The sequence below is a fragment of the Melospiza georgiana genome, chromosome 10, assembly GCF_028018845.1.
Source record: "Melospiza georgiana isolate bMelGeo1 chromosome 10, bMelGeo1.pri, whole genome shotgun sequence".
NCBI classification, from domain to species: Eukaryota; Metazoa; Chordata; class Aves; order Passeriformes; family Passerellidae; genus Melospiza; species Melospiza georgiana.
The window spans coordinates 2990579-3005990 of record NC_080439.1 but is presented as its reverse complement, the minus strand read 5'-3'; positions in this window follow the sequence as shown (position 1 = coordinate 3005990).

Here is a 15412-nt window from a genome sequence, read left to right as displayed (position 1 = left end):
GGTACATGCAGCATTCTGATAACACCTGGCTCAGGCATTGTAAACCCACCTGAACAATGAATTTTTAGAACAATCAAATGTTTTATCTTTATTCTTTCATTTCTGCCTCAAGCCATGCTTTTCCATATCTTACTTAAAAGCCAAATTTCAAGCCCAGAATTACTGATCTTCCAAATGCTGGTGCAGAAAGTGTTGGCCTTTTGTGAAAATACAAAATGCCAACCTGCAACAAATTCAGTAAAGCCACTGAAGAGATGCAGTAAACAAGGAATTCTGGAGTGCTTTTATTTTGAGAGAAGCACCTTTATTCCAAAACATTTTATCTCTATTGATCAGTTAGGGACTATGATCAGTATGAGGGATATTTGATCTGATTCTGCCTGAAATCAAAAGGGACTTTTTTCCCCTTAAGTAGAACTTTCTTTGCCTTAAGTGTAAGACTTCAGCTGTGCTACAGGAAAATTGCCCAAAGCAGCAAAATGAGGTAAAATCTGTGAAATGTCAGAAAATGTTGGAGCTGTTGAACAGTAACAGGAAAGAATCACATTGCTAAAATCAAGGAATGTTTAGAAAGGTAACAAGGTAAACAGAAAAAGGGGAAACTATGTGGATCTAGCAAGGAATCTCTTGGGAAGCAAGTGCTAAAAATAGGATGCTACAGAGCAACAGGAGGAGGTGACTGTAATTATTAAATAAATATTGAGAAGAAATTCCCAGAAATCGCCCAAACCAGAAATTCTGCAAATTTAGAGTTGGGGCTCTGGTAGGTTTGACACTACCTCTTTTTATTGTGTTTCCTTTCTTGAAGTCTCTTTTACAAAGCCCTCAGTCTTTACCTTCCAGTTGGTTGGTTTGAAAATGAGCTTGGTCATTTCAGGGCTGATGGCAGCAGGCACCTCTCATGTGACAAAATTCAGATGAAAAGTGTGATGGAAGTGAAAGGAAATCTACCCCTATATTTCCAGAATAAATGCTTCAGAATTTCTTTAATAATACAATGTTTCCTATGGAGATGTATCATGGTTGCTGATATTAAAAACTGCTCCTCAATGTTTAATATTTTTTTAAAAGATGGGAAAAAATAATGCATTTCTTTTACCAGATAATAATCATAATTCAACCACAATTTTTTTCTTCTTTCTATTCTGCCTTTGCACGCCCAGTAAAAACCAATGGCTATGCCTATCCCTTTCTATTTTTATCTAGGATACATCCCTTTCTTTTCTATTTCTGCTTAGAAAATTGTACATAAATGAAGTCTTAAATTTGAACTTTAGAAGATATCAGTGTCTTTTTTCCTCCAAAGGATTATTAAGCTACTTTTATTAGCTGTCTAATTGGAAAGAGATCCTATTTTTTGTGCACTTCTGATAAGTTGTTTTCCCTGGCTGGAACATATCCCTATCTCTGCATAAGGATATGAGATACAACTGTTGAAAAATAATAATGTGCAGTACAATTATTCTAATTTCCAGCCAAATTATGAAAGAGCAGGTAGTTCAAAGTGCATCTGTATTTAAATAAGACACTCTATCCTCTAACTGCTAAAATATTAAAATAATTCTGCTCTTTGCCATTGGATTGTGGAGTTAATTTCTGTGGAGTCAGGAATTAAGTGATTATTGTAGCAATGCCTTGCATGGATATTGGCCATAAAATCTTACAAATTACAGTGTGGGAGAGTTTTAAACTTTAACATCTCACATTACTTTCATCACATTCAATAAAATGTTTTATTCTTCCATGATGTTTCATCAGGGTGTGTGATTTCATTATCTCCATGTCCCAGACACATCTTGTGAAGGGAATGTTTTAAATCATCCCCGTGATGAGCTCTTCTCATATTTCCCTTATTCCTTTCAACAGATTTCACAATTGCCAAGTCCCAGAGGAAATTCTTGGAAACAGACAAGGAAGAATGTCACAACTTTCTCTGGCAGAAATTGTGGGATGTTCATTTAAGGACATAGAGCTAAAGCAGGTAGGATTAAATATACTGAAAATGTTGTGTATTTTACCACACTCAGAGTAATGTAGATTCTGCATGATAACAAAGGAATTTGGACTTGAGTAACCCTTGTGGGTCCCTTCCCACTCAGGATATTCTATGATTTTTGTGATACTAAAAAATTCATTTACCAAAGTGAACAAAAGACTGAATAATTTCAGAAGAACTGTGCGATCAAATGGGATTTTATTTTTTTACCATGACAAATCCTTTATTAGAATTCCTCTATTACATGATAAACTTTCCAAATTCTCAACCACGTCCTTTCATTTTGCACCTTTATGAAATTACTTTTCATTTCTAAGTTAAAAAAAAAGAAATTAAAGGTCAAAAGAAGGTATAAAAAATTTGTTGAGGGCTCCTTAAAGATTACCAGGTTTGACTGGGAGTTCTCAGCTGGTTAGACAAGAAACAGAGTTTGATGAGACAAATCTGAATTCCCAGAAGGCAGAGCTGGGGTCAGAAGGCAGAATTACCTCTGAGGAGTGTGTCTAACACAAAACCCCACCAATGGATGGATTGGGGTCGGGAGGAGTGATGTGGCATGACTGGCAACAGGAGCCCATTTAATTGAGATGACAGCTGTCCTCCAGTTGCTCTTCCTTGAATAAATTATTTGATTTGATTAGTTTTTCCCAGGCTGCAAGATGAGACGAGGCTTTATATTAATTCTGAGAACTCTCATTTATTTGCACTCCGGAGATGACTCCTCTGCCCCAGCTGCAAATGCTTCCAAGTCAATCTGGACATGTTTATTTACCTGAAAAACCTGCTTTTCTGCTGGATTTTCCGCTTTCCAAAGCAGTAATTATTGTTTTGGGTCTTGTCTTTGGCCGCTCTCTGCTCAGCTCTGCTTGCTCTTGGTGTCCCAAGCTTATTTGGGATGTGCTGATTTATTAGGTCAGAATGGACATTTTTACTTCTTCCAGGTATCCCTGAGCAAGGTGGGAATGAAATGATGGGAATTTATCAGAGCAGATGAAAATGATTGTTTACCTGTTGGAAAGGTGAAAGGAACCTGGGCTGCTGCTCAGGATTCTCACAAAAGTCAGGAGGATTTGAATAAGCACAGACAGCAGGGCAATGTCCTTGGGGTTTATTTCTGTTTCAGATGAATCCTCCTGTTCTGCATTGCCACCTGTGCCACCCCTTGTCTGACAAATTAAAAAGAAGCATCCCAGATATTTTAATAAAAACCACAGAGTGCTGCCAATATTTTAAAGGACAAGGAGGTGCCGCAGATTATTGAAATTCAGAGTCATGAATAACAACTATCAAATATTTCAGCTTCTGAGGTTGTCAAACAGCACAATTCATGCCCTTAAAACCAAGTCAATAAGTGCAAAACCAAGTAAAAGGATATTAAAAAAAAAAATCACCAAGCATGATTGTTTATTGGAGTAATTTATTATTGGATATTAAATAATTATTTATTATCACAAATAATGTATAATATATAATATATAATATATAATATATAATATATAATATATAATATATAATATATAATATATAATATATAATATATAATATATAACATATAATATATAACATATAGTATATAATATAATACATATAACATATAACATATAATATATAATATATAATGTATTATATATTATATATTATATATTATATATTATATATTATATATTATATATTATATATAATAAATCATGTAAATTCAAATGTATTATTTGCTTTTTGATTCTCCCTCCAATAAACACATGATAATAAATAATTATCAAAGAGCAAATAATATATTTGGATGTTCACCCATTGTTATGCTTCTGAAAAGCTGAACAAGAATGGACAGAAAGTATCAGCAACAAAACTTTGTTCAGTGGAAACTTTGCTATCAGTTTCCAAAGAGACACCACTAATCCTGACTCCTTTATATAATTCTGTTGACAGCTTTTATCATATTCCCTTGAAGCACAGAGTGATGTTGACTGAAAGGATTCAGGCGTGTTTCCATTATTAATTTTGGGCTGGATGTATATGAGCAGTTTAATGTGATAGCTCATAAAAACCCACTGCTGGATACAGAGTTTTAAACTTGCCTTGTTCCCCTGCAACGCTGCTAGAATCTGTTTCATGTGTCTTTTATTTGGGGATATAAAACATGTAGTTTTCAATCAATGGAATGCTCCCTAAATGCACAATTGACATCTGCTGTCAGCTGTCATCTGCTTCATAATTAACAATCCAGATGTTTACACAGTTTTATCTAAAGGAAATCAGTTTATTGTTTGATGTTCCAGATGAGAATTAGGATTTCTTGACTCCCCTTTCTCATCTTCAGAAGGAAACATGTTCTCCTCTGATGTGGGTGACATTGCTGGTGTGTGCTGGGTGTTCACTGATTTCCGAATTTCCAGAGTTTTGCCTTTTCTTGTCACGCTCCTTTCCCAGCTCTTGCTCTGCCTCCTTTTTGCCCCAGAATTTCAGGCTCTGCTTGGCTCTCCAGACCTTGCACTGATCTGGAGATCTCCCAGCAAACCCGGTCCTTAGGTGAGAATTAACACATTTAATACAGAAATTAAATCAGATTCTCTCTCAAGGTTTGTGTCTCACAGTGAACACCACTTTCTGCATTGCTGAATTACAGCTGAAAAGCAGAATTTGCACTGAACACCAGGAAATGGAGTCAGGAAAAGCCCTCAGCTACATCTTGTCTGTTGATTTTCCCTTTAAATATCATCCCTCTGTTCCTCTCCCTGTTCCTCCTCTTTCCCTGTTCCAGGTACTCATTCCATTATTTCTCTTTCTGCTAGAATCTTGTCTGGTGATTTCCTGTTGACATTTGTTTCCTTGGAACAAAGCTCATTGATTTTCTGTACTATTTCATCTCTTACCTAAACATCTGAGAATTGTCAAATTTGCTGTTTTGTGGTGACTTTACCACAAGTTTCCATCTTCCCCCATCCTTAGGGCAAGGCAGGGATGAACATCCCTGTGTGGTTTTCTGCTGGGCCCTAAAATCAATATCAGTGACTGTGAATGCAGCTAAACTTTGGTTTTATTCCAGTAGCAAAACCCCAAAACCTGTCTGACCCTGAACAATCCAAAAGGATTTTCTAATTCATCATAACATCATTTGTCTGTGTTTCCTTTCAGTAAGTGGTAGACACTTATCAAGAAAAAGAAAACCTGTGTTTTTTATTGGCAAGGTGCAGATCTCCATCTAAAAAAAGTGAATTAATTTTTCCTGGATTGCCAAACAACCACTGGCTGCTAACACAGCATTTGAATTTCACTACAGCAAATAAATATTGATAAAAAAGTTAAAGTTCTCCCAAACTTTTCCTGGTGCTTCCTATGAAATTTTGCCCTCAGAAGAACATTGGTTTTGATGTAAATACTTTGATTATTTTCAAAATAGGAACTAGAAATAATTTCTGGTTAAGAAATATGCCACAGGTTGGAATTCCTTGATTAAAATCTCTCATTTGGCAACGTGCAAGGTGGTGGATTCTGGCTTGAATAGGGTGAGGAGATTTTGCTGTAAAAGGGAGCTTGGAGGTGGCAGAAGATGGTGATTGTTGGAGATGGATGTGAAAATGGAGAGTTCAAACCCAAAAGAAATATTGTGCCTTGGGAATTGCTCCTTTGTTGTTTCCTTTCCTCTTTTCTTAGTGGAGGGAGAGCTAGGAGGCTTGGAACGGTGATTATGGTAAGTGTAGAAAATATTCTGAGTAACATCTATTGTATAAAGGATATTTTTTGAGATTATAAACTGGTGAACAAGCTGCATTTTAATGGAAAATATAATTAAAGTTGCACCAAATGTTTGAGGGGTTTTTCAGCTTGTTTTGTTTTGTTTTAGGACTGTCTTTTCTCCTTATTTCTTGTAAAGGAAGCTGAAATCCCCACTTTATAAAAGAGTTCTGAATAATTTATATAATGAGCTGATGGAAACAAAAATGGAATTTGTAATTCTGATATTTCCCTGCTTTTTCTGCAAGGGGAGGAGAAGGGTTATGTGAAAAAATGAATTGCAAAAAGGAGAGCTAATGGGATTCAGTGTAAAATGTGTTTCATGAAAAGTATTAATAGGAGAACAATTTGATTACATAGAAAATCCATTGCTGTTTAATGTTTAGTGCACATTTCCCAGCAAAACCTGATTTTTAGCAGGCGTTTGCTGAGGTATTTGGAATTCTCTGCTTCCTACAGCAGGCTTGAAACCCTGTGCCTGCCTGGAAGGCTGACATGGAGCCCTCAGTTAAAACATCATTATCTCTGGTCAGTGCCTTGTGACTTTCTGTAGGGCTGGGGGCTCTTTATCCTTGCCAATTTTTGTGACATATGTGTTTATATGCAAGAGTTCATTTTCTACCAAAAAAAAATCTACTTAAACACAACTGACTCCTAAGAAAAAATGAGTTCAGGTGAGTTTACCCAGCCCCAGCATCCCAGGTCTGCCTCGTGCAGCCTGGTGAGATTTTCAGCTAAAAAATCATTACCTCTGGTCAGTGCCTTGTGATTTTCTGTAGGGCTGGGGGCTCCTTATCTTTGCTAATTTTTGTTTACGTGTTTATGTGCAACAATTCATTTTCTACCAAAAAAATCTACTTAAACACAACTGGCTCTTAAGAAAAAATGAGTTCAGGTGAGTTTACCCATCCCCAGCATCCCAGGTCTGCCTCGTGCAGCCTGCTGAGATTTTCCCTGCCATGAACCCTCCCAAGCCAACATTTCACTCTCAATTTTATCTCTCTGCCCACTGCCCACCTCTGCTTTATCCCATTTGCTGCACAACACTCACTGCAGGTAAGTACAGTGCGAGCATACATCGAATTTTCCTGGGGATGACACAGCCCAGGAGTGACCTTCAGCTCTGCTGTGATCTCACTGCAGGAGTTTCTTGGGCAGAAATTACAGAACTGGGGAGATTGCACTGAGGTAGCAACAAGCCAAGTGTGTGAGTCCATCTCACTCCTTTCAATCCGTTTGCTCTTTCTCACATCAGCCCAGGGCAGGAGGGGAGGGTCAAGGTGGCCTGGGGAGGATTTGTTACCTTTAATTATTGCACATGAAATGTGCAATAATAACAAAGGAGAGTTTGACTCCTGAGCAGCTTTGGTGTGTTAAGCTGACATCAGGGCACATTTACTGCTGGTTCTGAGGGAGAAGCTCTGCAGACTGGAAGGGGTTTTAACCCTGCAGCAGAAACCACAGCTGGGGTAAATCTCATCCCTTTTTGGCTCAAATAGAGGGTTGTGAGATCCTGGTGCACTCCAAGTTATGTTTTGAGTGGAATTTCAGGTGAAATCCGAGGTGTGGGCTCAAACCAGGGAGTCACTGAGGTGATAATATCACTGGGAGTGGTTTTGGATGGAGATTGCAGGGTTTGACCCCATTCGTGATTCAGCAATTTCTTGCAATTCTGTTCTCACAATGGGATTTTTGTAATTAAATGTGGACAGAACTTTAGACTCCCAAAAGAAAAAAAAAAAAAGAAAAAGAAAAAGAAAAAAAGGAGAAGAATTTCATTCTGGAGAACACCTTGAGTGCAGATCCACTCAAAATGGGGTGACAGAGTGTGTGCAGTGTCACAATCAGAAATAACAACATGTGAAAATATGTGATATATAATAGCTGATGTATATGGGAAATTAAAAACTCCTTACAATTACATTGAATCCCATGTGATTTAAAGAAAAAGGGGAAATGCAGAATAGAAAAAGCCACAGAACACAGTGGGGCTGGGACATGGCACAAACACTGGGCAGAAAGCAGGGCCATGGTCACACCTGGAGCTTCACAATCTGAGGGAATTCTGCTGAGGGACACAAAGAGAAACTCACAGAAAGAAGAAAAAGTGGTTTATTCTGCACTGATTTTCATGGGGTAAAATAACCTACCATTAAAATAATCTACCATTAAAGTAATCTGCCATTAAAATAATCTACCATTAAAATAATCTGCCATTAAAATAATCTGCCATTAAAACCCAGCAGGCTGCTCGGTGTGCAACTGGAATTTTCTGCCCAAATCCCAACAAGTTCCGCAAGATCTGGCTGCAAAGTGAAATGCTGACAAAAAGACTCTTCCTGTGCCGTTGGGTCCTTCCAGCAGAAGTTTTCCTGGGTTTAAATGTTGCACCACACTGGCTTCATTATTAGTTAAGCGGCAGAGCAATGCATTTCTTTCCCATGAAAATAATTTTTGAATTAATTGAATTATTTGCAAGCCCTTCACGTGTCAGAGTTAATCAGAGAGGTCCAATTTACTCCAGACAGGGGAGGATTCATGAAAGGCTTTCTACAAAACATTCTTTTTCTGACAGTTTGAACCTTTGCATGCTACATCTTCTGCTCATATTGCAAAAGTAATTATCTCCTTTAGGTTGCCTTTATATTAAATATTGAGTTTGTTGGTTAATAAGAGGTATAATTCAGTTCTGTGTGATTGGTAAATCCATCCTGATGATGTGATTTATGCCAAATTTCTTGATTTTTTTTCTTTTGAATTCTCCCCTGGAGGCAGAATGCAAAACAGAGAAAACACGCAGCTGCTTTATTTGAACTTCCCACTCCTTTGACATTAAATAATGACATTACTCAAGAAGCTGTTCAGGAATCCATAAAATTAGCATTATTGAGCAGAAATATGGTACCTTATAAATCAGTAATTATTAACGAGCTCTTGGGTGATACAGAGGAGATGAGCTCCTCAGAGAAACCCCTGATTACAGCAGATAGGCAGAGCAATATCCTTAAAATTACACTCTGATCATATGGATTTTCCCAGCTGGCATATTCAAAAACACCTGTGCTTGAAACTTCAGCAAGTTTTAAAAACACCTGAATGGAACTTCTGCCCCTCAGTGACATCCTTGCTGCTCTTAGAGGTTTGTGGGTTTGGCTCCATAAATTTATGGGGAAAGCATCTCCTTATGGGCTCCTCTATAAATTGCTCATCTGGAGTGCAAAGAGCAGAAATTCTTTTTTTGGGTGTGATTTTACCTGTAGTGAACACGTGGATCCTCCCCCAGGTGGATTTTGGTGGATTATTTTCCTCTTCAGCTGAGGATCCCTCTCTGAGTTATCCCACTGAGCTACAGAGTCATTTTCAGAATTCCCAAATCAATACCTTTAATCAGACTTATAAAGTATTTATTGCTCTCTTTCTGATTATCCTTCAGTTCTATCAGCACAGGTGCATTTCAACTGGGAATAAAAAGGGATAAAGAAGGAGGAAAAAGATTTACAGCTGCAAAATTGTAAGTATGGTTGAATTTGGATCTAGTGTCCATAACCCTCACAAATTTGGGGGGAATCAGGTTCTAAGATATACATAAAGTACATTAGTGACAATTTCATTACTTTTCCATCAGTTTATTAATGATAATTTTGGGAAGTTCCTGTCTCTAAATCAGAGGATGTAACTCAGTGCTGCTCTATTGTTTTAGTGCTCCTGTGACCTGCAGCCCCCTTCCCTCCACCACCCCTGCACAAACCCATCCCCAAACCTGTGAGATTGTGGCTTTTTGAAGTGCATATTACATTTTTCTTAATTCTCTTTTCTCAGCCTTTAGGGTGCCTGGCTTGTTTTTCAGGTTCACTCTTCAGCAAGTTGCTGCAACCACTAATAAAAAGCTGTAAAATAACACATGGATAACCTTTGAAGAAGTCTGCCTCTGAATTAGATGCCAGATTCAAGATGTGGATGTTTAATACCAGAAAAGTGCTTTTCAGATTTCTGAGTCTCATTTTAACTCAAGGAACTTGGTTAAAAAAGAAGAATCCTGTTCATCTCCCAGGTAATCAGAGGGACTGGTTTCCCTTTGTTTTCTCCATTAACCTGATTTCTTCATGGTCACCTTGCAGTGCAGAGGGTTTTAGTGTTGGTAAACAAAATAATGAATGAAACAAATAAAAGGAACCCTGGGCTGAGCTGGCTTATTTCAATATCCCCCTGGAAATTCATTACCAGAGCTTTTCTGGGACTGCTAGATCTTTTCAATCCAGTGCAGAGTGCTCATCTCTGCTCAAGTGGAAGGAATCCTGTTTGATTTAGGTACTTCCCATGGTAATGTGTGTCACTTGATCATTTTCGTTAGCTCTCACAGATTACACATCCCTTTGCATTTACATTTGATTTTCTGGCACACAACTGTGACTGTGCTCACAGGGGTCCCAGGATGAGGGAAGAGATGAGGATCTGACTCCATGTTTCAGACGGCTGATTTATTATTTTATGATATATATTACATTAAAACTATACTAAAAAAATAGAAGAAAAGGTTTCATCAGAAGGCTGGCTAAGAATAGAAAAGGAAAGAATGACAACAAAGGTTTGTGGTTTGGGATCTGTGTCTGAGCCAGCTGACTGTGATGGGCCATTAATCAGAAACAACCACATGAGCCCAATCCCAGATGCACCTGTTGCATTCCACAGCAGCAGATAACCATTGTTTGCATTTTGTTCCTGAGGCCTCCCAGCTTCTCAGCAGGAAAAATCCTAAGGCAAGGATTTTTCACAAAAGATGTCTGTGACACACATCAACGTCCAGGAGTTGGTGGATTAAATAGAAATGGGGTGTGCCAGCCCAGTTCCAGGGAATTAAAGGCCAAATGTGAATCCCAGCACCCTGGGAAGGTTACGAATATGTGCAAAGCTGAGGAGCAGAATGTGCCCTGCACTCTCACAGCTCTCACCAGGCTTTTCCAGGTGTGTGGGACAAACATTCAGCCACATTCCCAGATTTGTGTGCCTGCCCAGCACAGCTGTGCCATAATTCCACCAGCCCTGAATGAAATGCAAGTGTGTGGTGGCACAACAGTGTCAGCAGGAGCTCCATCCCTGACAGAAAACCCATTTGGGTGCCATAAAAAATCCCTGGCTAAACAGCCCAGAGGGGAAGCAGGGCCTTCCAGCTCCCAGGAGATGCTTTAGTTTAAAACTGGCTCCTGTCTGCAGGTACCTCCCAGGGGAAGCAGGCAGAGTGCATTAATCTTGTGCTTAGGTGTTTTTAGCCCACAGGCAGGGATTCAGCAGGAATTAATTGGCTTTGGTGAGCTGCAGCCACGGAGGATCAAAGCTGGCTGATGGTAAAGTATTAATGCAGCACTTGTACCTTCAGTGTTCCCTGTTAGTGCAGCAGCAGTGGGGCTTTATGAGGAGCTAATCCCTTGTAGGAAATGAATGTGATGCCTTAGTGCCAGCGTCTGGAATGGTAGGGGATGGATGAATATTTGCTGGAGCAGGAAAACAGGTGCACTACATGACATTTAGAGTGCTTTCCCTCTGGAAGAAAAGGAAAGAAAAAAAAAATAGAGTTCTGCCGAATATTGGTGAGTAGGGAAAAAAAATCAAAGGAGAAAAGAAAAGAGCATTCTCCAAGCAGGACTGCTGGCATCCTCTGCATGGTGCTGAGAGCACATCCAGCATTCCCCACATTCCCATGGAATTCCCACATTCCCACATCCCCACATTCCCATGGAATTCCCACATTCCCACATTCCCCATGTTCCCACATTCCCACATTCCCATGGAATTCCCACATTCCCATATTCCCCATATTCCCACATTCCCATGGAATTCCCACATTCCCATATTCCCATGGAATTCCCACATTCCCATGGAATTCCCACATTCCCACATTCCCCATATTCCCACATTCCCATGGAATTCTCACATTCCCACATTCCCCATATTCCCACATTCCCATGGAATTCCCACACTCCCACATTCCCCATATTCCCACATTCCCATGGAATTCCCACACTCCCACATTCCCCACATTCCCCACATTCCCACATTCCCATGGAATTCCCACATTCCCAGGGAGTTCCAGGCAGTCTCCATGGATGGGCTCACTGAGCTCCACCTGCCCATGGGCTCCTTTAGCGGGAGGGAAAATCCACCTTCACATCCTGCTGGATTCAGGAGTGCCAGAGACCCTGTCCAGCCTGCAGAGCGCTGGAATTCCAGGATCTGCTTCATGCTCTTAGAGCATTGTGACTTTTTCTTCCCCAGAGCTCTGTGGTTTGTGTCTTTTCCTCCCAAAAATTCTCCCTGGGCTCATTGTGATGTGAGTTATCACCAGATCCCCCAGTTAGGGACAGCTGGCAGGGCAGTGAATCTCTTTGGGGTTGTTACCCTGGCATGGTTGGCATGCCCATGATCTACACCCATTATTGAGATTTCTGCTCCTCCACCCCAGTGTTTGTGCTGTTTGAGCTCTGTCAGACAGAGTCTCTCCTCCTTTCTCTGTTCATCCCTTCAGTGCTGGATATTTGGGCACCATCTCTGCTTCACAATTCACTCTCTTGCTTTCCTTCTATTTCTCTGTTTGTTTTCAAATTCAGGATGAGGCAGTGCTGGCGTTCCTGGCTGAAGTTTGTGATCCTTGGGTGTTTATGGCACATAAAGCTCCAAATTCCAAGCCCTGTAAGTGATTGGCTCCAGCCTCTGTAGAAGTTCACTGGAAATTGTTAAAGGCTGCTTTTTCACAGCTTTGGGAGGATTTTATCAGACACACAGCACACTGTGTTAGCCCTTCAAAAGGTTCTCTGAATGCACTGGGAGAAGTAACTTCAGCTTCACCCTTTGCTTCAGTGAAATTCTAAGTATTTGGCAAAAAATAAAATCTATTTTTTTTTTTTTTCTGACAGGCTTTTTTTGCCTCAGTTGCAGAACTGCTCCAGTTAATCCATTTTGCTCACGCTGAGTTTTGCCATCACACTGAAATGCTGCTGGAGAAAAGAAGATGATCAACAGCAAATCTGTCCTGCTGCAATCCAGTCCTGTCCACTCTGCCTGGCAGAAAGGTAACATTTTAAATAGTTCAGCAATTCAGAGCACTTCCTGCAATAGCAGGATGGGATGGAAGGAAATGAGGAGCTCAGACCCATGGAAATCAAGGAAAAGACTCCAGGTATTAAGGTATTATGTAAAGGTTTATGTTCAGTGCATCAGTGAGCAGAAAATTCATCACACAGATGTTTTCTTGTCTTGTGCTGCACTTTGGGACTGCAGGTGTGTGTTATCAAACCAGCTAAAGGGGATGTTTACCTTCAGCTTGATATTCCCATCCTGCTTCCCAGAACAGCTCACAATGAATAGCATTTTTCCTTCTTTTCTCCTTTCCTTTCTCCTTTCCTTTCTCCTTTTTCCCTTCCCTTTTCCCTTCCCTTTTCCCTTCCCTTTTCCTTTCCCTTTTCCCTTCCCTTTTCCCTTCCCTTTTCCCTTCCCTTTTCCCTTCCCTTTTCCCTTCCCTTTTCCTTCCCTTTTCCTTCCTTTTCCCTTCCCTTTTCCCTTCCCTTTTCCTTCCCTTTTCCCTTCCCTTTTCCCTTCCCTTTTCCCTTCCCTTTTCCCTCCCTTTTCCCTTCCCTTTTCCCTTCCCTTTTCCCTTCCTTTTCCCTTCCCTTTTCCCTTCCCTTTTCCCTTCCCTTTTCCCTTCCCTTTTCCCTTCCCTTTTCCCTTCCCTTTTCCCTTCCCTTTTCCCTTCCCTTTTCCCTTCCCTTTTCCCTTCCCTTTTCCCTTCCCTTTTCCCTTCCCTTTCCCCTTCCCTTTCCCTTCCTTTTCCCTTCCTTTCCCTTCCCTTTCCTTCCCTTTTCCCTTCCTTTTCCCTTCCTTTCCCTTTCCTTTCCTTTTCCTTTCCTTTCCTTTCTCTTCCTTTCCTTTCCTTTCCTCCTTTCCTTTCCTTTCCTTTCCTTTCCTTTCCTTTCCTTTCCTTTCCTTTCCTTTCCTTTCCTTTCCTTTCCCTCCTTTCCTTTCCTTTCTCCCTTTCCTTTCCTTTCCTTTTCCCTTTCCTTTCCTTCCATCCTTCCTTTCCTTTCCTTTCCTTTCCTTTCCTTTCCTTTCCTTTCCTTTCCTTTCCTTTCCTTTCCTTTCCCTTCCCTCCCCTTTCCTTTCCTTTCCCTCCCCTTTTTCCCTCCCCTTTTTCCTTTATTTTTATTCCCATCTTAGCTTGGGATCCTGTACTCCTCCTTTGCTCCTTTTTGATGTCCTTTTCTGCATTTTTCAAGGGCAGACTGTATTTCATTCTCATCCCTCTTATTTTCATCTTACTGAAAAAAAAAAAAAATGTTCCAGCCTTCAGCAAAGGTCTTGCAATTGTACTGAGTATATTCACTTTCCAAAGTTTTCTAGGAATACCCACTCATTCTTTGCCACCCTGTGCACTTGGTTGTGGATCAAATATGTAAAAATTGGGTTCAAAAATTATCCTGGACTTGGTTCAGGCATTTCCTTCTACCAGGAATAATTAGAGGGGAAAAAAATGTGAAACAAACACGAGGTTACAGAGGGCCAACATTATAATCAAATAAGTCATTCATGCAGCTTTTTAAACCATTGTCCTTCTGCTTATTTGTCACAGCATCACATCAATCCCTGAGGCTTCTGTCAAGAATCCAGGCTCTTACTTAAGTTTAATACATATTATCATTTGGGCTTGGCTTAGAGTGATTCTTACATAATATAACTCAAATAACTTTAATTTTGACTTTTTTATCATTATTTGAAGATGCCCCAGGCTGTGTAGCACGTCCCTGTGAAAATGTGGCAGCCACCAAAGCAGTGACTAAAATGACTTTACTTTGCATAATGCCAGCAGTCAAACCCCTTAAAAGCTCCCTAATACAAAACATTAATGGCTGGACCTTTTCAGGCATCCCAGCTCCTTTAGCAGCTGTAATATTATTTGCTTCTTCTGTTCACAGTAAATTAGATATGCAATAAATAGGGGTAAGAGACAGATTTAGAGAATACAAAAAAAGCCTGGAAAAGATGATTCACAACAGCAATTAGGGATGGCTGAAACTTGGGGCATTTTTGTGCTTTGTAAACAGAATATTTTGGGTTTTTTTTTTTTCTAGAAGTTAATTCAGGCCAAGCACTTTATTTAGGACAGCTGGTGTTGTTCTGGGGGTGGTGGCAGTGCCTGTCCCAGCTCACTGCTCACAGCCAAAGAAGTTTTCCTGCTATTCCAGCCAGTGGAAATCTGTGTTTTGTGAAGGATTTACACAGGGCTGACCTGCACCACCATCCCTGCCTGCTCTGGCCATGGTGGTTTGTGTTTTCCTGAATAGTTTGGCAAAACCCCCTTGGTTCCATCTGGCTCCATTTTGGGATGTTTTGGGTTTGCTAACTCAGCTCCACTTGGTTTAGCTTGTTCTGTTGGGCTGCTGAGAGGAACATTTGCTCTAAAAATTGTTAATTTGTGGGTGGTGAGGGCAACCCCTGTGAACAGCCCTGCTTTAGGTCCAGCAAGTTTCCTTAATTAAATCTCAAATAATTCCCAAAATGTCTTAGTGGGATGTTCTTTCGCCATAAAGCAACAACCTGAGCCAGCAAGTTTGCCTTGAATCAGGGACAGAACTGAATCTTTTCTGTTTCTCAGTCCTGCATTATATTTATTAAATCTTTTACTGAAATGTGGCAGAA